Here is a 27,893-nt window from a genome sequence, read left to right on the forward strand (position 1 = left end):
CACCCTCACTACTGCTGCCAGGAGGAGCATCTGAGTGTAATAGCCCAGCCAAGCAAAGTAGATTCCGAACTTCTCTCCTTAGAATTTCCTGCAGAAAGACAGAAGGAAGTTTCAGAAGACACAAATAATCACTCTGTAGCTTCATCCTCATGTTAATTTATTTTTTCTTTTTTGGGGGGCATAATTAGGTTTATTTATTTGTTTTTAAATGGAGGCATTGGGGATTGAACCCAGGACCTCATGCATGCTAGACATGCACTCTACCACTGAGCTATACCCTCCCTCCATCATATTAATTTCTGATTCTAAATCAAGGGGGCTTTAAGTTTAAACCTCCGACTCAATTCACTCTTAAAACATATCCGTTTTCATAGCAGCCCCCAAATTCTACCATGAAATAAGAAGTGTTTTATGTATCATAGAAGTACAGATCACTGGCTCACCTGCTGAAGAGAGATAAATGAGAACAGAGCAAAGGAGGGGATGAGGCCAACTCGAGAGCAGATGCAGGGGATCATCACCACTCACTGGACAGTCTGGCACATTCAACAAATCCCCCCAAAAATCATTCTTAACAGGCTTGACACAAGTGGACATCAACAAGTGGCTCAGTCATCTGCTCCTGCCTTATCTCGGGAAAGTCCCTGGAGCAAATGCATCATAAACCACAGATAATAAGGAAATGGCTGATAATGATAACAACTGCGAGTGCAATGTCTGTCTGACAAAATATTTATAAAACTCATTGACATTGAGGGAATGGGAGAGGGCAGGAGGGATGTGGCTGAGGAAGACATTGCCCTGTATTCTTTGTATCTAGCACGTCTGTTGTTCCTAGGTTTTAAAACCTTTTCTCAGTTAATCTGGAGTAGATGGAACAGGCCAGGGAGGCAAGATTAGAAGAAAGGAGGCAGGGCATGAAGTGGTGCCAGGCTGATCCTAAAAGGGAGACCGACACAGACAGGCAGACACAGAGGGTTTAGGGATGAGGTGGAACAATGAGACGGCAGCTCAGGTGTGTCTTGCTGTTGCTGATCCTTCCCTCAACTGGCTCACTGATGATTCGGCAGTGCTGGGTAAAACCTGTGGATTTCCTCAGCTCTGAGTTCTCTCTGAGGCTTCCGGCTCAGTCTGGAGCTAAGATGAGTTCCGTGGGCTTAGCCTAAGGGGGACTCAGCTCTGAGAATAGCCTGGAATCCTGGAAAACTTCACGCAGGAATCCCTTGGGCTGGACCAGTGCTCATAGAGCTGCTGTGAGACCAGCTCCATCGTCAGAGACATGGGCGTGGACCATTCCATGGGGAAAAGGGCTGAGACTGATGCCAAATCAGATAGGAGCGACAAAGTGTGTTCATTCTTATGTGACTGGGCTTTGTGGCCTGCCTCACTGGTGGCAGGCTTAGGATGGTGTCTGGCAGAGAAAACCCTGGCAATGGGTTTGAGATGTCTTGGACTTTCTTGTTAAGCTTTTTGTAATACATTCTTATCAACTATCCATCCTGAAAATGCCAAATTCAAAACTGAAAGAATGTTAGAAGTTGCCTGCTCTAACTGCCCAATGGTAAACACACCCTGCTACAGTTAGAGAGCTGGTCAGGCAGCCTCTGCCTGGATATTTACAGTGACGGGGAGTTCATTACTTCCAAAGGTTACAAGTCGGCAGGAAGGTCAGACAGAATTTTTGAACCTTAAACAGATGTCTGCCTCCTAGTCCTTGCTGAAATGCAAGGAATAATGAGGATCCCTTCAAATGTAGTTTTGCTGATTGTTATCTCTCTCTGCAAAAGCACCCCAATTCTTAACATAAATTTTTCAAAATTCAGCTTTGATTTCTTTTTATCAAACTAATGCCATACATTCAATAAAGAGTCAAACAGTTCTCGAACACCGATTGTAAAAAGGAGCAGTTCCCAACAACTGCCCCATTTCCTGGCCAGAAACAACCACGTTCAGCTCCTACTGCTGACTCTTGGAATACTTACTCCCTTTCTCTGACTAATATCCTTGTAACACAGCCTAATAACTTTTTCAGCTTTATGTATCACCTATTTAACTTTCTATTTTGGAAAATGAGGGTTCAGATCTCTTTCAAACCCCATCTCATCTACATACCCAAACCTTCTTTCTTCCAACCTTTTAATACAGTTACATTATAATTTTCATCAGCTCAGTATCCTTGCTTTACATTATTATTACTCTGTACAGACTATTCAAAGCTGTAGCAATTTGTGCTAGTCTTACCTTTTCTTCCCTACTTTGTTTTCCTGGAGTTAATAATTGTCTTGGTAGTTCATAGCTTAGATTTCTGTGCACTTAACAATTCAACCTCAGACCTTCTCTTAACGAACAACTTTCACAATACTTTCCAATACATTGTCTACAAATTTCATCTCCTTGAATAAATCTCTTCAGATCTCCTTCCACATGGATTAACGACATGCTAGTCTTGTCACAGAGCTCAAGGGGCCACTAGTGGGAAGTAACAAGGGAATACATGGACCAGGAGCAGGGAAAAGATCAACATAATTGCCTTAGCAATACATACTTAAAATAGTGGGAAAATTGTTTTCTTTACAAACACAAACACACACACAAACCCCAAAAGCCCATAAAGAATGATTAAAAAGCGGTCAAACCCATTGCCCTGCCTTCAAATTCTGTATAACACAAAACAAAAATAACAGAAGGAAGATATCAAATAAATATGAATCTCAACTGGGATTGGGTACACTCAGTGGCAGAGTGTGTGCTCAGCATGCATAAGGTCCTAGATTCAATCTTCAGTACCTCCATTAGAAAAAAAAATTAAAAAGAAAAAAAATTATCAATTTTAAATATTTACATATTAACAAATATCCTCCTTTAAAACTGTGTTCTAAAGGATAACCCGGGTTAAGGAGAAAGTGCCTCTTCGTGACTGATCCTGCTGATAATTGAGGGAGGAAATTAGAGTATGACCACATGAAATAAAATTCCTTATGAAATAATGATCCCGGGTGACAATCATTTTTGGCTGCTGTCATCACAAAAAAGAGAGTCAACTGTAATATTATGTACCTTATGACAGGAGTACAAAACTTCACATAAAAAATATTTTTGCACAAAGTTGAACCTCAATCAGACCAAGCTTTTAGGGGAGGATTAAATCACTTAGCTAAAGCCAATACATAGGATGGAGAAACAAGTCTAACACCATAGGGGAGAATGAAATCAGCCAAACAGGAAATAGAGAAACCCCTCAGCAATTTCAAGGAAAATGAGAAACAGGAAAATTATAGATTAGAACACACTTGAGAGATATGCTAGCTGCAATGTCTGAATCTTGTCTGGATCTTGATTTCAACCCCAAAACTACTTAAAAGTGTATTTTTGTGACAAGCAGGGAATTATTTTGTAACCCTAAAAAAAAGAATATTCCAATTTTATTTGAAAGAGACCTTGTCATTTCACTAATGAAAGGTTAAGCTATGTAGGATTGTCTTCAAAATGACCCTATAGTGGGGGAGGGGAGGAGATGGAGATGAAAGATGCAACAACAGTGACTCTGAGTTTATAATTCTGGAGCTGGGTGACTGATACAGGCAGGCTGGCTGTACTGTTCTCTCTATTTCTGTACATGTTTGAATCTTTCCATAAAATGTGAAACAACAAATAGACTTCAGTGTTTTAAAACCCTCACTTTGAAGGTTAAGAGGTTTGCCCAAGTAGATGGGCAACTGCATGGGGCACTGAGAAAAGAAAGAACAGACACCTGGCTCCAGACCGACCTGGGGCTACCTTGACCCTCCTCTTCTCCTAACCATCCACAGCCAGCCCATAACTGCATCCTGTCAGCCCCACTCCCCAAACGCATTCCTCATTGGCTCCCACCATCTCTCATCTGGCCCAATCCAAGAGCTTCCTACCTGGCCTCCCTGCTTCCTGAGTCCCTGCTATACATTCTCCACATTATCTTTGCAAAATGTGAATGAGAGAAAATTACTTTAGTGCTTAAGCTATCATGACTGCTTCTCACTGCGCTTAGAGTCTACACTCCTTTCCGTGCTCCTGATGCCCTTCTAAACCTCGCGTCTCATCACTCTCACCAGCGCTGGCTCCAGTATCTCCTCAAACCTGCTGAGCACATTTGTGCCTCAGGGCCAATAGACAAGCTGCCTCTATTCCATGGGTGACTTTTCCCAGATCTTCAAATTCCAGCCTCCTTTTCACCATCTCAGCTCACATGTAACCTACTCAAAGATAACTTTCTTAACTCACTTCCCCCCAAGACTCCCATCTCAACACTGTGTTATTTCTTCATTTCAATCTGACATTGTTTCCTTATTTGCCCGATTATTTTTGTTTTCTCGGTTGTCCTTGGCCTGTATCCCCCCAGCAGCCTTGCCCAAACAGCATAAGCTCCCGGGGAGCAGCCAGCGCTGGTGCTCTGAGAAGACACATGCTGAGCACGACATTACAATCACGTGGTGTAGTGAAACGGTGTCGAACAGCAGATACAGAAAAGCAGTGAGAATTTCTCTCTTATTTTATAATTTAAATGAAATATAACATTTACTCCTATTTAATGAAGAATTTGGTAGGTCTTTTTTCCCAGTTCCTAGGCAGCAACCGCTAAAGCTTCCAAATTTCCCAAGATAGGAGTGTCTATGCTATTCATGGTGGAACCTTGGATGGCTTGTGTTCATGAGATGACTCAGGATGGGGACTGGCCAGCCAGAGACACCAACCATGTGGTTAGAGGAGTGGGGCTTTAAGCTTTGTGACAAGTGAGTGGCCACCAGGAGAGGAAGGGGCTCAAAGTTTAGGGCTAAGGAAAGGTTTGACTTACAGTTAGGGTTTGGGTTAGCCATGTCGGTAGTGACCCAATAAATCATGGCTTTGTAATAAAGCCTGCAGTAAAAACTTGGGGCAACGAAGTTCAGAGCTCCTGTGAGCTTCCTGGTTGTTAACACTCTTGGAGGACTGTCACACTCAGATGCCATGAGGACAACCCTGAGCCCTTCCCACTGGAGTGCTCTCCACAACAGCTCACCTGATGAGACCTAAGGGCTGCTGCTTGTCTGTGCTTCGAGGAGGAGCCCATTCCCTGTACAGAAGGCCCTGATCGCTGGGGCAGCTGAAGTCCTCTGATGGAGGTTGAAGTGGCACTGGGAATCAGAAGCAAACAGGTGAGTGTCACTGTCACAAAATGTTCACATGTTCTGTTGATAAAATCTGGTGCTAATACTTCATGGTCATTTGTAAATAAGGGGCCCTCACTTGCCAGGAGGGATGGAGGTACCATATAATTTTTCATAATTCTCACCCAGGATTAATATTAACCCCTTGAGGGTCATTTGCAAACGTGGGTGGAAAGGAACGCTTAGATGTCACAGTCCTGGGACCACCTTGCAGATGCTTAATGTCCTACAACCGGGCCAGTCTTCCACAGCAAAAATCTAGGCCACCCAAGTGCCCAAACTGCTGCAGTGGAGGGACACCTGATGGTCCAGCCCCCTCTTTGGGCACCCAGAGGAACCTGGACTCTGGCAGGTTAGGGGCAGGGTCAATTCTAAAACCCAGGCATTTTTGTCCCCACAATTCAGTAGTTATTTGGTGACAGCAAATGGAATATAAACAACAAAGTAACTTGACATGATGTCATATATTTAGCTTACTCAAGAAACAAAGTTTAAATCCAGTCATTCTCCTTCCCACCTGACCTACTTTCCTTTCTCTTGTACTAGCACCAGATTATTACCCACCCAGCCTTAACATGGGTCCTGACTCCACTTACCTCCCTCCCAAACACCACATGAGATGATTCCTCAACCTGGATGTGGGACCAGCAATTACAAGAAGCTTTAGTGGAAAAGAACTGGTTATGCACAGATGCCAACTAAACACTGTAGAATCCTGGTGTCCCACATTAGTAATCATGACAGCTGTTTGCAAGTGTCCCCAAAGTTCATTTAAGACTCTCACTGCTAATTTTGCTGGGACATAAATATGAAACATGTGGACAGCTGGGCTGGACTGCTAAGCTGGGTCTCTAATCCAGGAAGCTCAGTGTCTGCTCCCTGCACCCAGCTCCCTGTTCTGTTCATGCATGTGCATCAAGAAGCTGTTTAATGTCCATTTTAATATCTTAAACAGTGCATTTCAATATTGTCTTCATCCACAAATACGTGTACCACACAGTAGTAATGATCAATCTTAGTATTTGCTTTCTTTGGTCTTAGAGAGTCAGATAAACAGATAGCAAAGATAACAAAGTCATAGAGGGCTATAATATAGTATTTCCTTTATTTCAATGACAAGATTTATTTAAAGAGCTTAGATATAACATCCTTGCATTTATGGCATCATTAAGCATCTGAAGCTGTTACATTATAAAAACTTCATTTCTAGCGAGATGTTATCAGTTAGAGAAGCGCTCGTAAATTTGAGGGGTTGCTGTCATCTCAGACGGAGTCCCTAAAAAATGTCAGCAATCTGCAGTATTGCCATCATGACAAGAACCCAGACAGATGAAATTTGGAAAGCCCTGTGGCTTTCTAGTGCACAGACATAAAATGTTATTTCAGAGGGAAAAGCCTGAATTACAGAAAGTGATAAATGAAATGGTCTAACATGCATTTCTCTTTCAAAGAACTAATACGTCTTTTGTCGATAATAACATCTGTCAGTAATTATGAAAAGAGCTGACAGATGCATAGTACTTAATATAAGCCAGGGCTGTTGTATCACTGACACAGATTCATTAATCCCCATAGCATCTCTACGAGGTTGGTACTACAATTATCCCCATTTTATTGGTGAGGAACTTGATAGACACAGAGGGTAAATGACATTTACAAGGTCGACAGCGAGAAACCAACACAGGTGTTCCAGCTTGAGTCTACGCTCTTGGCCACTTCTCTTTTTTTTTTTTTTGGTGGTGGGGAGATAATAAGGTAATTCTGGTGGGGGAGGGGAGGTAATTAGGGTTATATGTCTATTTTAGAGGACGTGATGGGGGCTGAACCCAGGACCTTATGCTTGCTAAGCATGCGCCCCATCACTTGAGCTGTGCCCTCCCCTCTAGAGTCTATGCTCTTAGCTTCTAATCCTCACTGTCCCACATGGTAACTGTGGGGGAAGTACAGTTTGTTCATTCATTCGCTCGTTAAACTCAGCCTTCCCAGTGCCTGAGATTCAGCAGTGAACAAGACAACATGCTTCCTGCCTTAAATGAGCTTGTCGCCTCCTGATATATTATCTTCATTTTACCCAGGAAGAAACAAGGTCAAGAAGATTAGCCTTTTCCTGTTAACACCGGAGGATACATGAGGTGCTTTATTTCAATTCTGCCATTTGACTTACACCATGGGGAGGGAAAGCTGCCTTGCAAATCCTGGAGCTCACAAACCTGTTAATCCTGAATTTTTTTTAACACTGTCCCTTACTTGATACTTGATCTGAGAAAGGATGAAGTAAACCTAAAAATGTTCTAAGAGAGCTTGTGGTTTATACAAGGTAACTAACCAGCCACTGTTTACTATCCTAACAGGAATCTGTAGGCATATTTCTTTTCTTTCTCTTTTTTCCTTTTTATGGGCAGCTTTTAAAAACCAAATCAAACCAACCAAACCAAATCACTGATAATTCAACAGCAGGTTCTAAATCACCCCCAAGACAGCAGCTAAACTCGGTTTAGACTTACAATGCGGTTTCTGGTGGTTGGATTGGAGAATGTATCTCTATGCTGAATATAAAAGTCATTCACGGAGCTCTTCTCAAATAGGGCAAAGAAAAGCTCTTGTTCCGGTTGTTGATACTTTCATCCACTTGGAGGACTTTCATAAAACATCTCAAGTTATCAAAGGCTGAGGACCGGGTTTTCAGATCATTGGGCTTCAGAGGCAATATTATGTGCAGTATCTCAGCGTATGTACAGAACACCTCCCACAGTGGGTGTACTTTTGCAAATACAAGCTTGTCATCCAAAACCTACATTGGGAGAATGAAAACACAAACCGGGAAAGTATTTTCACATTTTTAGTACACAGATTTTTCTTACGTTGCTGGTAGTTAAAGCACTTGTGTAAACACACACATATGTCACACTGGTAAAAGTGAAGATATAATAAAAATAGATTTGCAATCCATCATACATTTTTGCCTTAAAGATAATTTCTTTGTTGAAATTACTGAAAAGTTATTTAAAATCCTTACAGTTCCTTCGTAAAATAACCAATGTTTTAGATGAAGAAAAGCAAACTTGTTAATTTTTAGTCCAAATTAGTAACTAAAAATAGAAACACCAAAATATTCTTTGCAGTGGTATTGTAATGACAATTTTTTAAATTTCTGAAACCTAGGACTATTTACATATCTGTTCAATATAGTGTTAAACAGCCATTAAAAGGGATTTAAAAGATTTATATTTATTGATATGGAATATATAATAAAAGGAGAAAGTAAAAAAATGTGAAATGATAATTTTCCTTTTTGGAAGGGAAAAATATCTTCATTTGAACAAAAAAAGTTTAGAAGGATTTTATGATTCTTTATGTATAATTAAGGTACAGATGATTTTTAATTCCATTGTTCTTTCATTTTCAATTTTGGGGGGAAACTTTTTATAATAAAAAAATCTTTAAAAATGTTCTTGCATAAATACATTAATAGATATATTTATGACTATATTCTCTGGCTATTAAAAAAGATCTCCTAACTGTAGATCTGAAACATACATTCCATAATGCAGATTCTGAGTGACTCGCCTCCCAGCCCACAGCGAAGGCACGGCTAGTGTGACATGTTTCAAATACCATTCCAAGGAACATGCAGGCTCCCAGCCAATGGCTGCAAGGGGACTGACACTGATCTGGTTGCTCCCAGCTGCAGACCATCACAGATGAGGTTAGATCCACAGGCTCATGTTTTCTCTGTCAAAAGAAATCAGAAAATGTTAGGCTTTTACTTTCACCAGGGAACAAGAAGTTGTTTTTTTATGCAAAAAAATAACAACAAACCAATTTGAACCTGATGAAAAGACATTTACTCAAAACAGCACAGTAGCAATGAAAGTGTTCTGGCAGACAGGGACTTGTTGGATTCCTGTGAGTGCTGGACTCCTCACATGGAATTTCCTTGGCACTCCAGAAGGCCTGTGGTTGTCCTCATGGGTTTGTGGCCATAAGTGGTGCACAAAAGTCTCTGGCTTTGCCACAATTTCAAAGCCTTTTTGGCTTATGAAAGGTTTTGTCCTCAAATGGAGTTTTCTTGAGTCCAGTCACTGATGTCATTTACCAGAGTTACAGTCCAGATCTGATATTCTAGACTCTTAATATCTTGCAGACATTCAAATGGTTCAGGTTTGGATGTGTATTCACCTCTGCAGGCCTGGACCAAGTCCGATAAAGACACCCGGACAAGTTCAGCAAAATAAAAAGAAATTTTCCTCTCTGCAAGACTGAAATGTCTGTGAAGCTATAAAAACATCTGCACCTACAAAAATAGGGAACCAACTCATCAATAACATATCTATCCATAATGCATGGACATTCAAAATAAATACTGTATTTACTCCTATTAAATTCTATCTGGTTTTTGCCAAACTGTGTCCTAAACTGAAAGGAAGGTAGGTAAATGTAGAGAATTTTTTACCTTTTAAGGAAAAAGGAACCCTCCTACTCGATTGGTGGGAATGTAAATTGGTGCAGCCTCTATGGAGGACAGAAGAGAGGTTCCATAAAAAAATGAAAATAGACTTCCGTGTGATCCAGCAATCCCATTCATGGGTATATGTTTGGAGAAAAATTTAATTCAAAAAGACACATGCACCCCAATGTTCACAGCAGCACTATTTAAAATAGCCAAGACACTGAAACAACCCAAATGTTCACTGACAGATGACTGGATAAAGAAGTTGTGGTATATTATATATATATATATATATGTATATATACATGTATACATATATATACACACACATATATACATACCATGAACACACACACAAATGGAATACTGTTCAGCCATTAAAAAATAAAATAATGCCATTTTCAATAACATGGATGGACCTACAGGGTATTATGCTAAGTGAAATAAGTCAGAGAAAGATAAACAAATATTCTATGTATTAACTTATATGTATATCTAAAAAATAAAACAAATTAATGACTATAATAAAACAGAAATAGACTCACAGGTACACAGAACAGACTTGTGGTTACCAATGGGGAGAAGGAGAAGAGGGGAGGCAGGGAGGGGTTAGGGGATTGAGAGGTAAAAAGTACTACGTATAAAATGGATAGGTTACAGGGCTGTATCATACAGCACAGGGAAATATAGCCATTATTTTATGGTGACTTTAAATGGAATATAATCTATGAAAATGTTGAGCCTCTATTTTGTACACCTGAAACTAATATGATGTAAATCAACGACTCAATTACAAAATTTTTAATCAAAGTTTTCTTTTCATATTATTTGCAATAAGTTAGAAGCCAGCACTCTCAATAGAAACATAGTGCAAGTCACAATTTTCTAGTAATTCCATTTAGAAAATAAAAAGCAATAAGTGAAATTAATTCCAGTAATAATTACATTTATCCCAAAATATCCAATACACTATCATTTCAAAAGTGTGATTGACACTTTTAAAACTTATTAATAATATTTTACATTATTTTTGTTGTACGAAGTCTTGAAAATCTATTATGTATTTTCCACTTATAGAACATCTCAATTCACAATAGCCACATGTGGCTCGTGGCTACCATACTAGACAGACCAGATTACACCATTCACACTTCTGATAAATTAGCTGCTCTTTCTTATTTAAAAAACTTGCAGAAAAGGGTTTAGATATGGCCTCTATCAAACAAAGCAACCGTGACGGTTGGGGATTATCTTCATTATAAAGTGAAAAATAAAGGTAAGAGAGCCATGCTTACACGTATGTTAATGTAACAATACCTTCTTAATTCATTCAGGACTTTACAATCTTTCTTCATATGCCAAGGATTCACTGTCACTGCGCAATGTTTTTCACTATTATCATCTTCGTGATTGAGAGGCTTCTGATGACCCTGCTTTGTGCATCTGTACATAAATTAACAAAACAGAGAAAAAGACCTTATTTAAGATAATTTAGGGGGGAGGGTATAGCTCAAGTGGACGATCATGTTCTTAGCATGCCCAAGGGCCTGGGTTCAATTCCCAGTACTTCTTCTAAAAATAAAATAAATAAATAAAAACCTAATTACCACCCCCCAGCAAAAAATTAATTTATTACTTTAATTAAAAGTTAAAAAAAGATAATTTAGTGCAGGCTTATCAGGCTACAAGAGCTACAATGAATGCCCCCACCCATTAATTTAGAAGAAGTCTCACAGTATTTCTCAACATAAAGGCTAAAATATAATTGAGAACACTTCCTGATGGTCAGAATCATTTTAACAAAAATGTAGATAATTACGTCCGTGGTGTCAAATTTCTGTAAGAGTTGGGCATGGAACATTTAGTAAAAGTGATTTTGCAGCTATCTTTGAAAGAAATGCTGAGAAATGATCTTTTCTGTTGGAAATTAGCCTGCTTTTAAATTCTTCAGTAGGCATACGTGTTTACAAACCAGGCAGGAACTGGATTATATTTTACATATACTTTAGAAACTGATTTGAATTTTGCCCTTTACCTGCAAGGCTATTTCTTAGGTAATAACATAAGCCCATTTCTTAGGTAATAACATAAGCAGGCCACTATACTAAATTTTTTTTCCCTGTTTGCTTAATCCTCACAACAACTCTGTAAGCTGCTATTATTACCCCCATATAACAGATAAAGAGCTTGAGGCAGAAAATAATTTGGGTAACTTGGTAAATGGTGGAGCTGGGTAAGACTGCAGCCAGTCTGACACTCAAGTCCATTCTTTTCACCAATGTCGGATACTGCTACCTACATTCAGCAATGACCGCTAATTTCATATTTAAGTGTGTCATTTCAAAAAGTGCAAAGCTATATTAGTACTGCTGTGTAAATTATCCGTTTGAGATGTGATTGCCAAAAGAAAAAAAGAAATAAAATCAGGGTGCCACTGAGGGGAGGGCAAACTGCATATGGACGGACACAAGGGGACTTTATGAGGACAAAGTTGCACAAATCTAGAAATAGATAAAATGGCTGACTTGTACAATTATAATGTGTGAATTTTATGGCCTGTAAATTACACCTTAATACAGCTATTAAATTAAGAAACTGGGATACCAAATTAAGACTAAAACACATATATATATCACACAAAGAACAACAGGCAAATATCAATATTTACTGCACCATTTTCCTTCATGCAGCTTCCGATCCTCACCCGTTCCTGAAAGGATGATTCATTTTTAAAATAGTCTTTAAATTTATTCAGCAAATAATTTTTGACTGCCTACTATGTACCCAGGACTAGTCTAGGCACTTGGAATAGATCAATAAACAAAACAAAATTCCTGTCCTCACGGAGCTTGGTTGGAGTCTAGCTGGGATGGGGGTGGAGATGACAATTCACACAACAGAGCAGCAGAGGAGGTGGCATGTTAGGAAAGAGGAACCATGGAAAAATCAAAAAAGGGCAAGGTAAAGAGAGTTGAGGGTATGGGATGAGGGTGATGTTGTATTAAATACCAGAGCAGGCCACACTGAGGACTGAGGTTAGAACTAAGACTTGGAGGTAAGAAGTCCCAGGTGGACGGAATAACCATCACCAAGGGCAGCGCACACCTCACATGTTCCAGAATGGGGACACGGCTGGAGCTGCAGAGAAGGGTCAGTGCAGGTCCTTCATGGCCTTGGAGGACATTGTAAGGACTGTGGCTTTTACCCAGAGTGAAATGGGGAGGCACTGCAGAAGGACGACACTATCTAACTTAGGTTTTCGAGGCTCACTTGACTGCCGGGTGAGAATAGTCAAAACGGGTCAGAGATGAAAGGTGGGAAGCCTCTGAAAAGGGCTGTGCAGGAGGAGAGGACAGTGGCTCAGGGCAGGGAAGCAGCAGTCGAGGCAGGAGCCATGGTGAGAAGTGGCTGGGTTCTGGATATGGTTTAAAGGCAGTGTTAAACCAGATCTATTGACAGAATTCATGTGGTATGTCAGTGAAAGTCAGAGTAACTCTAAGCTTTTTAACCCAAGCAGCTGGATGGATTAAGTTTCCACTAACTGAATGGGGGAGGTTGCAGGAAGAACCAGTTTGGGGGGTAGGAGAACAAAGGGCTCAGTTTTTACACATGTTGCTTTTAAGATATCAGAGTTTCAATTGAAGGTGTCAAATCAGTAGAAGATTGTAAGAGTCCAGAGTTGGAGAGAAAAATTCTAGCAGGAGACAGAAATGTGGGAATCATGGGTCACACAGGTGGCACAGGAAGACATGAAACCCAGGTAGTCAAACATTAAGATAACCTGGCATTAACCATAGAAGTTGTCCTTGAGGGCCTGCCTAGTAGGTGTGGATATCAGTCCTAATTCCTGACCACTCGAGTTTTAAAAAGCAACTTACAAATGAATTCGTGCAAGACACTGCCTCCAGTGGGTGGGTCCAGAGCTGGAGTGGGAGAATTGGATGGTGCACGCTACTCCCTACGGTAGAATGTGTGTGTGTGTACACATGTGTGTGTGCGCAGGGGGATGAGATACACCTGGCTTAAGAAAAAGAGCAAGTAAGTCTAGAAGCTGAAAGATGAAAGAACATCCAGATATGGTAGAGGGAACAGGGGAAACACTGTGTACTGTAAGACATATGCCCATAATGCCATTTCCCACCATCCTTTCATCAGGAACACAGTTGGAAAGGGGGGAATTATGTAGATACGTGTGATGTACACAAACTTTCTGACTATGTAACACTGAATATCTACATATGTAGCAAGTTAATGATATTTATATCTGCTTCAAATTTAAAAACAAGTTCACAACAGAGGGAAAATAAAATACTGAGGACTGGTAGAAGTATCATAGAAGGCCTTTCAATGCTCAGAATGGAAGCAAAAGCAGCTTCACCCCACAAAGAATGTCAATAAGAGTCAAGAATGTTTATATTTGCTTAAGAAATTGAGAGTTACAACTTCCTGCTTTAAAGAATTAACATAAGACAGATACCACACTATAAGCAACGTCTATACTGGAGATTTCTTAAAGCTATTTTAGTTCCTGCTTGTTCTGATGTACTCCAGAAACTCTGCAAAGAAAACCTTCTATTCAAAGGCTTAAAGGAATAAAAAAAGAAATAACACTGCATTCTTTTCAGTGTTCTCTGTACTGAAAGTCAATTGCAAATGCAGCACCCTGCCACAGGTCTACATTTTTAACAATAAAGACCTTTGCGCAATTTTTCAATTGCTATGTGACTTTGGGTCAGTCTCTCACTAAGAAGCAGAATGGAGTACCAGAAAATGACACATCAGGTCTAAAACTACAGATGTGGGAGATGAACCTACACCAGGAAACAGCTAAGTGGGAGGGTAAGGTTTACCTTTTAAGTTACCGTAAGTGCAGTTACACCTGCTCCCTGCTTCCCCTGTGAAGTGAAGAGCTAGTCTTTTCCAGAAAAGCTCTCATTCTGAGAACTGTCTTCTTTAAAATATTCGGAGATTCTCTTTTAAGGTTCTTTCACTTTTAAGCCTTTCCCCAACTCTACATCCTATAACAAGTGTAAAAATTATCCTATAGCCTATTGTTACAGAACATACTCTACAAAAGCTGAGGTTTCCCGGGGTTTGGATCCCAGAACTCTGCTACCAGATAATCCTAAAGCTTTCCTTCCATAACAGACTCTTCTGCCAATTCCCAGCTGCGGGCAAATTCGGCTTCTCAGACCAGGTAACTTTCTAACTCTGCCTACGAACACTCTGCTGCCAGTAAAGGAACTCTCAGACAGAAAGCACACAATGCCCCTAGTGAGGGTTGCCCCCTTCAATCAATCAAGATGCCATCACCAAGCAAATATTTAAACCAACTGCAAAACCTCTGAAGACAACTTACAAACAATATACTTTCTATGGAGGCATACTATTTGCTCTGGAATAGTGATTTCCATTGGAAGGAACAAAGGACCACATGACCCAAGCAATTTTTTAAAACTGCACATAACCATCCCTCTTCACGTGAGGATTCAGGCAAGACGGTCTTACAGGCCTAGGTGTATCAGAATGACAGCACCTCTAGGAGTAGGGTGAAAAGTAGCGAGGTAGACTTCTAGTGAAAGGGGGTGATGTAATAGGCCCCATCGCCCACTTACCTACCACCACAGGACAATCATCTCAGATCGAGAACAAACACTTTGGGAAACAGGTTGTTTATATTTTTATGGTATTCTGGTGGAAATAACGCCCTGAGTCATGTGAAGTTGTGGCTGCAAAATTGAACAGGGGACTGGACATTTTCACATTCAGGACAAAAGTAGCCCCTGGATAGCCACCATATCTGCTCTCCCCTTTGCCTGTTCACCCCAAAAGCTGCAGAACTCTCCTGCTTGCAATGACACCCACCACTTCTCACAAATTCTTGCAAAGTTCACATCAGCAGCTGGTGGTGTCAAAGTCGCCATTTGTACTGCTATGAAGTCCCTCCATTACTTTATATCCCTTCTATTTTCTCTGTTGTCTTCCTAGCTACACTTGCATCCACAAGATGGTTACCGCACTAACATTGCCTCTGTAATCAGTCCAGGATATAGGAAGTAGAGATTCAACTGTAACCAGTCCCAGAATACTTGTCATCCCACTCTAGTGTCCCAAAAAATACTCTGGCATCCCTCATCTCACTCAAAGAACCACTGCATTACTTAGAGGTTGTAAAATTAGAGGGCTTTCTCTACTGGGAAACACTGTGGCTTGTGGTAGAGTTGTGATTTCAGTTTTTGCAACTACTTACAGGCAAAAAGACATGGCCCGCAAATTTTCTTCAAGCGTTTGATATTTAAACTTTCATTAGATACAGAGCCAGTGGACTAACCGTAATCTATGAACATATGGTCATATTATCAAATAATGTTCATGTCTACCTTACAGACATGTAAGGACTTGGATTACACCTGCAGCCTCTAGGCCTTTAGAATTGGATGTGAAGCATCCTGTGAGATAAAAAACCTCCTATCCAGTCACAGAACACAATTACAGACAACATGACACTAATGTCACTGAATACTTTAGTATAGTCCATGTATGGTTAAGTTACATCTCCAATTTCTCAGAGCTGGAAAGGAGATGTCTAGAAAAGCTGGAAAAGCCCAATTACCAAAACAGCTCAAAAGTTAAAGCAGACTCCTGCACCTCCCAGAACAGAGGGCGGAGGGGGCATTGCCCACCACTCTGTCCTCCCCCAGGACGTGGCATGTGGGGAAGCAGGCAGGAATGGGTGGCTGGGACTCGGAGGTGGAGAGGTGATGAAAGCAAGAGTGGAACTGCTCTGGTCCTAGAACAACAGAGCTGTAAAAAGCTCGGCTTCAGTTCAACCAACTCCCTCTCCCACTTTCCCTCCCACCTACGTGACAAACAGAGCACAGCCAGGCACTTTCTGCCCATGACGGTGACTACTAGCAGGAAAGGGACCAGGATAAAAGCATGTCCTATAAAAGATCAGTCTGATTTTAAGGCTATGTTATAAACAATGAACAGCACTCTCAGAGTGGGACACTTGTGAGGCGCTCAAGTAGGGAGGAGGAGGTTGAGGATCCATTTCCAGCACTTCCATGTCTTTTATCACTCCTATTTCTGACCTTTCCTTTGCCACTTTTTGTAGCACTGCCATCACTGGCAGGTAAAGGGGCAGCAATGTGACTTGGCCGTTTGGCTGATGGGGCTACATTTCCCAGCAGTGGAATGAAAAGGCACTGGAAGAGGATCAGCTGGAAGATGTGCACTGCAGTCCTGGCCTGTGCCAAACACTAACCAGGTGATCCTGGGTTAGGCTCTTAGTCTCTCTGGGCTTCCGGCTGTTTACTTATAAAATAAGGTTTTGTCATTACACAAATATATCCAATATGAAATGTAACGTGAAAGTCAAACATAATGACATCTCACCTGCTTGCCTCAGGGAACTGTACAAGCACTGAACACTATGTGAATGTAAACACAGTCTTAAGAAAACTATTGAGATAAAGCGCTAAACTGAACATGGAGATAAAGTTTTTTGGATTTTCTTGGCTTTCTTTTTTAACTGCAACACTGAATTAATAGTTATTAGCTATAATCCACACCACCACCACTGCGAATAAATAAAGAAGGCAAGCACTGCCTGGATGCCTGTTATTGCCCGATGCTAAGCAGGGTGAGGGGTATAAAGGAGGCTGAACAAGTGAGTCTTCTCCAGTTACCAGCTAAGTGAGGAGACACATTGGAAATCACCCAGGAATGGTACCAAGTCAGTACTCAAATCCAAGATTACAGGCTACTGATCATAAACAGTACAGGAATACAAAGAAGAGCTAGAAGTATTTGGAATAAATAGGGAAGACTCTATGAAGGGGATGGGGCTCCAACTAGTTCTCAGGGCAATTCTAATCTGTTTTAACTGAGGACTGGATAGGAAAAGGCTGGTGACTCCTGGTTTTTAATAAGGCACAGGTTACCCTAGGAGGCTAAGTTACATAATGATTGGAAAAAATAATGTAAGTCCAAAATGATGAAGGGTCGAGACTCCCTGGCTGAGATCTGGTTGTGTTAAGTCTTTGACTTGACTGTAGATGTTGGAGCACCAAAACTCTAGGTTGACTGAAAGGGGGGGAGAGAATATCCAAGAATTCAGCAGAAGGAAAAATTCGTGTATCAGGGATGAAAGCTCTTCATCAGAGTATCAGCAATCAGAATAGACACTTGAAACCAACAACATACAGTTCAAGAAGCTGACAAAATGTGGAGGGTGGTGAGAGAAAGACAAATCAAAGACCACTCCAAGCCTTTGTGTATTCAAGACCGGAAGAATGATTATCCCACTGAATAAGTGGAGACGCTGCAAGAAAAAAGATTATGAAATCAGCTTTAGACATGTTGAATCTGACGTATGAGCTAAGAGTAGGTTTTCTCTAAGAAGCTCAAAATTCAAAACTGAAGCACAGATGTTGAGTACAGACTTAAGATGCAGATGGACAAGACATGATAAATCTCCTAAAAGAAAACATAGGCAAAACATTATCTGACATAAATCTTAGCAACATTCTCCTAGGGTAATCTACCCAGGCAATGGAAATAAGAGAAAAAAATAAACAAAAGGGACGTAATTAAACTCATAAATTTCTTCACAGCAAAGACAACCATAAGTAAAACAAAAGGAAACAACAAACTACGAATGGGAGAAAATATTTGCAAATGATACGACTAACAGAGGCTTAATTTTCAGAATATATAAGCAGCTCATAGAACTTAATAACAAAAAAACAAACAACTCAATCTTAAAATAGGCAGAAGACCTAAAGAAGCATTTCTCCAATGAAGACACAAATGGCCAATAGGCACATGAAAGAATGCTCGATATCACTAATAAACTGAGAAATTCAAATCAAAACTATAATGAAGTATCAGCTCCCATCAGTCAGAATGGCCATCGCTCAGAAGTTCATGAATGATAAATGCTAGAGAGGCTGTAGAGTGAAGGGTACCCTCTTACACTGCTGGTGGGAATCTAGTTTGGTGTAGTCATTATGGAAAGCATGGAAATCCCTGAAAAAACTAAAAGTAGACTTACCCTATGACCCAGCAATCCCACATCTGGGTATATAACTGGAAAGAACTCCAATGTGAAAAGATACCTGCACACCAGTATTCACAGCACCACTGTATACAATAGCCGAGACATGGAGGAAAGCTAAATGTAGCAACAGATGACTGGATAAAGAAGTTGTGGCATATTTATACACTGGAATACTACTCTACCATGAATAGGACAAAATAAAACCATTTGCAGCAACATGGATGGAGCTAGAGATCATCATTCTAAGTGAAAGCAGCCAGAAACAGAAAAATACCAAATGATACCACTCATATGTGCAATGTAAAAAAAGAGAGAAAAAGACACTGTGAACTCATCTACAGAACAGAAACAGACTTGCAGACTTAGTAAACAGTCAAGGTTACCAGGGAAAGGGGATAGGAAGGGATAAATTTGGGAGTTCGAGATTTACAAATGTCAGCCACTATATATAAAAAGAGATTTTAAGTTAAGTTTCTTCTATATAGCACAGAAACCTATGTTCATTATCTAGCAATAACCTGTAATGAAAAAGCCGATACAGCCACCAACTGAGGAAGCAAGAGAAGAAAGGAGAGTTAGTTATGCTGGGCTAGAGCCGACTTCTAAAATCCTTGTCAGCCACTGAGGCTGCCCCGAGTACACTGAGCTTTCCTTCCAGGGACAGGCGGACATGACATGCGTCCTGCAAACCTGGGGCAGCAGAGGCCGTCCCCAGGTCTGGCCCTAGGGGAGATGGGAGCAAGTCCACCTGCTCCCCTTGGGGCAGCACCCCTCCCTGCAGCCCCCGCCACCTGACTGCACCACGCCTGCCTCTCAGGAAACCACTGACTTGAAAACAAGTGGTCCACGAACATGGGGCAGCGGCAGGGAGATGGGCAGCGACCTGGCAAGCTGGTAGATTTGCCCCCATCTCCCCCACGGCCTGTCAAGGGCTCGGCCTCTGCTGCTCCAGGCACGGTCCGCAGGTCAGCCTGCTCTCGGGAGGAGGGCACAGTGTGGTCGAAGGCAGTGGCGGGTTATGGTGTCTGCCCATGGGAGCCCTTGGATTTGCTTCAAACTCCCCAGCGCATGGCCTGAGCTTGGCCTCTGCTGCCTCAGGTTCGTGGAACTCAGGTTACAGGTCAGCCTGCTCCTGGAAGGCGGGTGCTGTGCTGTCAGGGAAAGGTGGCGGCTGCTATGGCGGGATTGGGGCTGCCCTGTGAGAGCGGGGGTTGCAACAATTTCCCGCTGCTGCTGCAGCCATCCCAGCACACTGATCGCACCGAGCCCATCTCCCAGGAGCAGACTGACCTGTAACCTGAGTCCCACTAACCTGGGTCTTTAGAGGCCGCCCCCAAGGTCAGGCCGCGGGTAAGATGGGAGCAAATCCAGGGGCTCTCATGGGGCAGTCCCCATTCCATCCGAGGCCCCGCGACCGCACCACACCCGCCTGCCAGGAGCAGGCCATCGTCTGAGGGCCAGTCGGAGATGCTCTGGAACCGTCCACGCGCCCTCCCAACTCCCGGGGCTGTACCTGCTCTCCTAAACCCGGGTAGAAGCGGCGGCAAAAACGCGGTGTTCAGGAACTACTAATACCGGGGTTACCACGAACCACAGCGGCGGCTGGGACCCGCCTCTGGGTCCTAACGGGACGCGCGGCCGGGACCTCACCTCCGCACCCCTCCCTGGGCGCATCCTCAGCTGCACAGCACAGGCGTCACCCGCCGGGTCCCCGAGAAGCGCGCCCCTACCAGCGCCCTCTTAACTGTCCGGCAGCGGCAGCCGAGCCGCGGGCAAGCGGCGGCCCAGGCCCCAGGCCGTGTTCCTCTTCCAGGAGCTGGTCCAGGAGCAACCGGCTGCCGCCAGCTTCCACGCGTTCTGGGTGGGTTCCGGCGTCCGCGCGTCTGTCCGTCTGCGCGTGCGCGCCCCTCCTCCTCCCGCCCGCAGCGCAAACTGCTCGGGTGGGTCTCCTGCTTTACCGGCCCTGGCCGCTGGGGCCGGGAGGAGCCAGGTGGGGCCCCTCCTGCTTGTCCCGCTGGGTCTCCATCCCCAGAGCCTTCACCCAGCCACCGACTGGGTCCTGGCACAGAACTAGAACCACGACTGCCCTAGGCTAGGCCTCACCCACCCAGCCCCACTTCCCCTGATCAACTTCCCCTCCCTGTTACTACCCTCCCACCACTGGCCAGGCCCAGTCTCCCACCAGACCTTGAAGACAGGGCTCCTTCTCCTCACACCATTGTCCCTGCCCTGACACTCCATCCTGCTAGGTCCTAACCTATGGCCCCTACACCCACAAGCTTACCCCTCATGCCTCAACACAGGACACCCAACAACCTGAAATTATCCCCCTCACCTCTCAGCCAGGTCATTTCCACTCTGATCGGGCCCCACACCTCTCAACCTGTACCCCCACACCATGGGATCCCCTTCAATCTGAGTGCACCCCTACTCTGAGCTCACTCACTCACCCCCACCCTGTGGTTGGGGTGGGGAAATCCGTGCTCCAGTAATGATGACTACTGCCACCAGTGGGGGATCGAGCCTAGTGTGCACCTTCATAGTTAATGTCTGAGACTACAGGGTGAGGCAGGCTGGGCTGAAGGTGGTTCCAATTCCCGCCTTGGCACCCTGATCCCCGCAGCCTGTGCCTCAACTGACCCGATGGGTCAGGTTGATCCCAGGCTGCCAGCCACTGGCCTTGGGCTTTGGGTGGTTGATGGTACTGATGGTGATCTGGACCCCTAGGGCGGAGGCACTGGGCACGCGGACCTTTGGTGTGGGGGAGTTCAGAGTTTGCACTTGATCCCAGGGTTACACAGCAGATGGTGGGCTGTGTGCATGGGGCTGTGTGCATGGCATGGACTCAGCACAGGTGGGTGCAGGGACCTTGTTCATTCACACCAGGCCAGAGGGAAGAGGAAAGGGAGTTTTTAAAGTGTCAAAGTGAGGAATCCAAAGCTTTAGAGCAAAGTAGGAAGGTGCACTGGCCAGGCCACCATGGATCTCACCGCGACGCTTGTCCCTTGCATCAGGGGAGACTGGCAGTTGACTGGCCAATGAGACATCCCCTGCTGTGGTATAGTTTACAGGCAATTGAAGGGATTTTGAAAGGTAATTTTAATCCAATAATTGTCAGTTTCTCTGCGGTAGATTAGGTCCAAAATCATGGTGAATCTGGCAAGGATCCTGCCTGAAATCCAGCCTGGGACAGTGGAGGACCCACCCAGGAATCATCCACTTAGCTCTCACCAAAAGTCACTGTAATAGAGAAGAACAAATCTGACTCCATATTGGATCTGTTCTTTTTCTTTAACCCTCTGCAGTGTTTTCTAGGCTTAGACTTGCTAGCTCTGCACTTTTTGTAAAACAGGGTTGCCTTTAGCCTGAAATAAACAGGAGAGCCTATTCTCAAAAGTCTGAGCTTTAAGGATATTAACACTTTGCACTCCTATAAAGATAACAAGTTGCAGAATAGAAAAAGTTAGTTTTGTTGCAGGTTTTGCAGAAACACCATGATCTGACCTACGTGGACAGCTGCAAAGGATTCCAAGAACAAGGAATTTCTACACCAACAAGTTTGCAACAACCAACCACAGCCCCTCCACTTTTTAGCAGAATAAGAGCCTGAAGTTGACATGTGGAAGATGGTTCTCCAAGATATTAGTCCGCCATTATCTTGGTTTACAGCTGTTTATGTAGACCAGGCCTCTGTAAGTCCTCTAACAAAACAAAAGTAGTTTTCTATTCTACAACCTGTTGTCTTTATATAAGTGCAAAAGTGTTAATATCCTTAAAAATCAGAGCCTTGAAAGTAGGCTCTCCTGTATATTTAAGGCTAAAGGCAACATTGTTTTACAAAGGTGCAGAGCTAGTAAAACTAAGCCTAGAAAAGAGGGCAAAGGGTTAAAGCCAAAAGGACAGATCTTCTATGGAGTCAGATTTTTTCTTTTCTATTATACTATATTCTATTTTTGTTTTAAGTATATAAGAATAAAGTTTAGCCTTTTTCCATTTTAAATTGTGCAATTTTAAGGAGCATTAATTGCATTCACAGTGCTGTGAGACCAGCACCACTTGTTTCAGACTATTTCCTTCCTCAAAGTAAAAGCTTGTATACAAAGAGCACCCCATGTCTTACCTCCCCCAGCCCATGACAAGCCCTAATCCCCTTTCTCTCTCTATGTCTTTACCTATCCTGGAGGTTCCCTATCAATGAAATCGTATAAAAGGTGGCTTTTTTTTGGTTTGTCTGCCCACATATCTTAAGTAGGGACGGGTGAATTATTTTTTTTCACGTGAATTAGCATTTTTGTATTTTGAGAGGAAAGTCCAGATGGATTAAAGATGAGACGTACCATATGAAGCCCTTTTAGTAACTCTGTGTATAATCTCGGGGTAGGCACTGCTGTTCTAAGTGTGAAATCAGAGCCAGAAGGGAGATGCTTAGCTCTTCTTGTGGCAAAATCAAACCAAACAAAAGCAGAAAACAAAGGCCAAGAAAGACAGCTGGAAAGACAAACCACAGCCTGGAGAAACCTTTCCTCATGACCCAAGGTCGGAAAAAAGCTTCACATCCCTGTGGTCCAAAAAGCTCTTGAAGCCCAGTGTTCTGAAAAGAAACAAAACACACAGAGTCAGTTCCAACGAGAGGCAGTGCAGGTGGCCGGTTTGTGCTGGAGATGCTCGACCTCTCAGGTGAGGACACAGGCAGACAGACAGACTGCAGAGACAGCATTGGCCACCATCACCCTGGCAGGTCTTTAGCCCGGTGACAACCAGCCCTGGTGACAATGTGAGCAGGCAGAGGCCCCAGGAGGTACCCTGGAAGGAAGAGCAAATGGACGCTCCTCTCCAGCAGAACAAGGTGTAGGATACATCAAAGTGCCACAGGTGCATCCCTTCCCTAGCAGTGCTGAGCCTTAGAGAAGATCCCACCAAAGTGCTTGCACAATTTTCAAAGATAATGTTTCTTCAGTAACATGAATTCAAAATAATCAATATGTCATCAAGGGATTTTCAGAAGTGACCTGCCCTGGACCCGTACAATACACACACATAAATACACACATATACACATAAATATATACACACATACATACAGGAAAACAGACAGACAGACTGAAACACAGAGAAGCACGGGGAGACAGAGAAACAGAGAGAGAGACAACTCAGAGAGGCACTGAGAGACAGAGACCGAGAGAAAGAACACTGGAGCTGGTAATGAGTGGAACTCACATACATTTTCACAAGTCAGTCTATGTGTCAGAACCTGGTCCCAAAGTCGATCCACCCTCCAGGGGAGGGTGTGGGGATCCCACAAGGGTGTGGGAACAGAAGGCAAAAAATAGGAATCCATTGTGGGGCAGCCCACCACAGAGGCCGAGATGGGACACTGGGCCTGTATGTCAACATGACAGAATGACCTAGGAGGTTGTATGCCAGAGCGGACGATGTCAGAGTTGTATTTAATTTCAGTCTCACGACTGGGAGCGGGGAAGCAAGCAGCAAGGAAAGTGACTTTCTCCAGACCCCAGGGCAGACCCCGGCCTGTGTGGGGTGTGCTTTGAACTCTGCCAGCCCTCTGTGGGGTCCTTCCTTTGCTGAGTCTGTGCACGATCTCCCTGTGATGCGAGCCCGTGGGGGTGACAGAAGCAATAGGTGTTTCTAGGTCTAGAGACAGGATGGGTTCTCTAGGAAGCAGGGGCCAGAATGATCCCCACTGTGCTGATGGGGGATTGGGGAGGCCCTGAGAGGCACATGGCTTGTCCAGGATGATAACACTGCTGAGTAGGGGGAGCCAGGTCTGAACCCAGCTGTGTCTTCAGAGCTGCGGCACTGGTTGCATCCAGGCCTCCCCAGGGCTATGGGGGGGGCCTGAGTTGGTGTCACTGTGTGTGGACATGGCATGGAGTGAGAAATGAGAGATTGGAAGCCCAGAAAGGCCCTTGAGGAGCTTTGTGTCAGGAGGAAGCTTGGAGAAGTGGACCCCAGGAAGTGACCTCACGTCCCTGGCAATAGAGCCCAACAGAACTTGGAACCGAAGTCACCAGGCACCCACTCTGTAGAGAAGTCCCTACTCAGCTCACCTGGTTGGAGACAGAGGCATGTTCTGCTGCATTCCATTATCCTGAGGCCGCAGGCCCCAGAAAGCCCGCAGCGAGGGTCTCTACCAACGCTGCCGGCACTGGGTCAGGTCTCACCCAAGGCACCTCTGGCCTTTTGGACAGAGAGACACAAAGGTAACACAGGGAGGCCCAGGGCAGGCCCCTCCAGGCTGGGCCACCACTCAGATCCCATCCAGGTAGCCACACGGCCCCATCCTGCCTGGTGGAGGTGGAGCAGTCAAGTTGGGGATGGGTATCTGCCTCAAGAAAGAGAAGGACAGAGGCCTGGGGGGCCCAGTCACATAGACAGCCCAGGACAAAGCTGGCTGGCTGAGATGTGGAGAGGCTGGGAAGGGTCCTGCTGCCCGAGGTGGAGCCCATGCTCTCTGGGTATGTATTTTCCCTCCCGGATGTCTGAGCTGAAAAAGGTTCTGGTCTGATCTAGCAGCAGAGGGTAGAGTCTAAGGAATCAGGAGTGTTCCTGGCCGGGAAGGACTCTGAGACTTCCATGCTGGGTCAGCTGCTGGTCACTATCATTGCAGAGCCAGATACCACATATTGAAAAGAAGCTGATGAATAAGAACACCAACGCCCCCTCCCCAAGTGAAGGGCTGGTGTGTCACTCTTCTGAGGGCCAGCGCAGACTCCTGGTGGGTCTGGATATGGAGGGGTCCCCACCACCATGGCCCACAAATCAGTGGGGCAGGCCTCCGACCCAGACATCACCCAGGGCTCTCCCAGGGACCTACCCGGGGCTGACGGGTAGCTCAGCACACCCTGGTCTGACCTGGAGCACCGTGCCCACCTCGCTGCAAGTCAGGTGGAGGACCAGGAGCCCCCGAAGCAGAGACCAAAGGTCAAAAAGGCAGGGCTGGTGTATGTGTGTAGGTGAGGGTGGGGCAAAGGCTGGGCCACACAGGGAGGTGTCCCTAGAGGCTACTGTTGGGACCAGAAAAAAGAATGGCCTCAGACCACCTGTCTGGAAAAATTCAGTCACAGAACACATCCTGTGGGCACTTTCTGGGTGGGAGCTGTCTGGAAAGCTCTGGGAAGATTTCTGTCCTTGTAGAGGCACATGGAAAGGGAGGCAGGTGCGTAAAATTTTCCTCTCTCACAGCATGAGGTCTTCCACAAGACTTAAAACTCTCTCCACTTCCAATAGTTACAGAGGAGGCAGGGGCAGGGGAAGATGTCAGAGACCAAAAATGGGACGAACTGGATCCTGCAGGAGACCTCGAGCTACCTCCTGCCGCTCCTGCAGCTCTTCCTGAACCTGCATCTGCAGCTGGACTGCTGGGCAATGGAGAACCAGTTCAGGCATCACCACCACCTGGGGTAGAGCCCCCTCTGCACCCACCCACACCTTCTTCTCCAAAATGTTTTCCAAAATCCCACCGTCAGTCCCCCCACAAACTTGACGTCCCTTCCACTGGAGATGTTTTTGTTTCATTTTCTTTAGTTTCCTTTGCTTGTTTCACATCATTTATGACATCCTTTATTTTTCTTTTTAGAGTTTCATGTAATAAAATATAGACTTTTCCCCTTTTAAATTATGCAATTCAGGAGCATTAGGGGTATTCACAATGTTGTGCGACCATCACTACCATCTAGTTTCACACTATTTCTTTCCTCAAAGTGAAACCTTGGATCCAGAGCATGCACTCCCCTCCCTCCTCACCCAGCCCCTGACAACCCCAAGTCCTCTTTCTCTTTGCGTGTCTTTACCTCTACTGGTTGTTCCCTGCCAATGAAATTTTAAAAAAGGATTTTTTCCTTCCTGCCCACATGTTTTCACCTGGGGCTGAGGATTTTTGTTTGTTTTCACTTGAAACAGCATTTTTATTATTTTCAGGGGATATCCAGGGGGATTAAAGATGTGATGCACAAAATGAAGCCCTTTTGGTAACTCTGTGCATAATCTCAGGGTAGACACTGCTGTTCCCCCTGTGACACCACAGCCAGAAGACACAAGGGAGATGCTTAGCTCTTCTTGTGGCAAAAACAAAACAAAACGAATCAAAAAAATTAGTAAAAGCCCAGAAAAATTGCTTGAAAGGCAAACCACAACCTGGAAAATTCATTCCTCATAACCAAAGGTTGGAGAAATTTTTCCCATCCCTGTAGTTCAAAATCCTTTTGAAACTCAGTGTTCTAAACAGAAACAGAACAGGCATGGGCAGTTCCAATGAGAGGCAATGCAGGTGGCCAGTGTGTGTTAGAGATGTTTGACCTCTCAGGTGAGAACAGAGGCAGAGAGAAACACTGCAGAGACAGCATCGGTCACCATCACACTGGCAGTTCTTTAGTCAGGTGACAACCAGCCCTGGTGACAATGTAAGCAGGCAGAGGCTCCAGCAGATCCCCTGGAGGGAAGAGTGAAGGGACACTCCTCTTCAGGAGAACAGGGTGCAGGACGCATCAAAGGGCCACAGATGCATCTCTTCCCCAGAAGATCTGATACTTACAGTTCATCCCAATAAAATCCTTACACACCTATTCAAAGATGCCTTTTCAAGGGTGTCCATCACAGCACTGGTTGAAACAGTCGGAATTAAGGCAACACTAATATTGATGGAGAGGGGATGGGGTCCATTCGTTCTGGTTCATGTGGATGAATGAATGCTGTTCAGTTGGAAAAGTGGGTGCCTGGTCTCAACCCAATGTCAAGGGAGGCCTCAGGGTGGAAGTATGCAGACCCACTCTCTGCATCCAGGGTCCCATCTGCACGACCACATGTGTGTGAAATCAATATAGATGGAAATTGACCTGATTGTGAGTGTGTGAGAGACAGAGATGGAGAGAGACATACTGAGAGACACAGAGACTGAGACATAAGCACCAAATCATTCATGACAGACACCGCTGTGGGTGGGAATTACAAATCACTTCTTTTTTAGGCAATATTTCAATTTTTTGTACTGTGTCTGTATTACTCTACTAATTCTAAAAGGATTAAAATCCTATGCTAATGTGACCCATTCATTACTCATCTATGGAGTAATTAAAGTACATTAATCCTATTTTTAAAAGAATTTAAAGCCTTCTCAGGACTCAGTTCCATGTCAGCTCAGTGGAAGCAGAGGTTCTCCAGGAGGTCGTGTCTCTTCTGAATC

At 44.0% G+C, this 27,893-nt stretch overlaps 2 long non-coding RNA genes across 2 annotated transcripts in view; both read right to left on the reverse strand.

Annotated features, from left to right (window-relative positions):
* LOC140695043 (uncharacterized) overlaps positions 1–7,942 on the reverse strand; it is a 37,006-nt gene extending 29,064 nt beyond the window's left edge. Inside the window, exons 1-3 of the long non-coding RNA XR_012070734.1 lie at positions 7,685–7,942; positions 5,033–5,147; positions 4–88 (exon numbers count right to left, since the gene is read on the reverse strand). This is a non-coding gene — a long non-coding RNA (uncharacterized lncRNA). The remainder of the gene's footprint in view (positions 1–3; positions 89–5,032; positions 5,148–7,684) is intronic.
* A 796-nt stretch (positions 7,943–8,738) lies between these two features.
* LOC140695042 (uncharacterized) lies at positions 8,739–20,610 on the reverse strand. The gene is made up of 3 exons (XR_012070733.1): positions 20,345–20,610; positions 10,948–11,073; positions 8,739–8,912 (listed from the first exon to the last, which is right to left on the reverse strand). It is a non-coding gene; the product is annotated as an uncharacterized lncRNA (long non-coding RNA).
* Between the last annotated feature and the right edge of the window lie 7,283 nt (positions 20,611–27,893).

This window comes from Vicugna pacos, unplaced genomic scaffold (genome assembly GCF_048564905.1).
Source record: "Vicugna pacos unplaced genomic scaffold, VicPac4 scaffold_125, whole genome shotgun sequence".
In the NCBI taxonomy this organism is placed as follows: Eukaryota; Metazoa; Chordata; class Mammalia; order Artiodactyla; family Camelidae; genus Vicugna; species Vicugna pacos.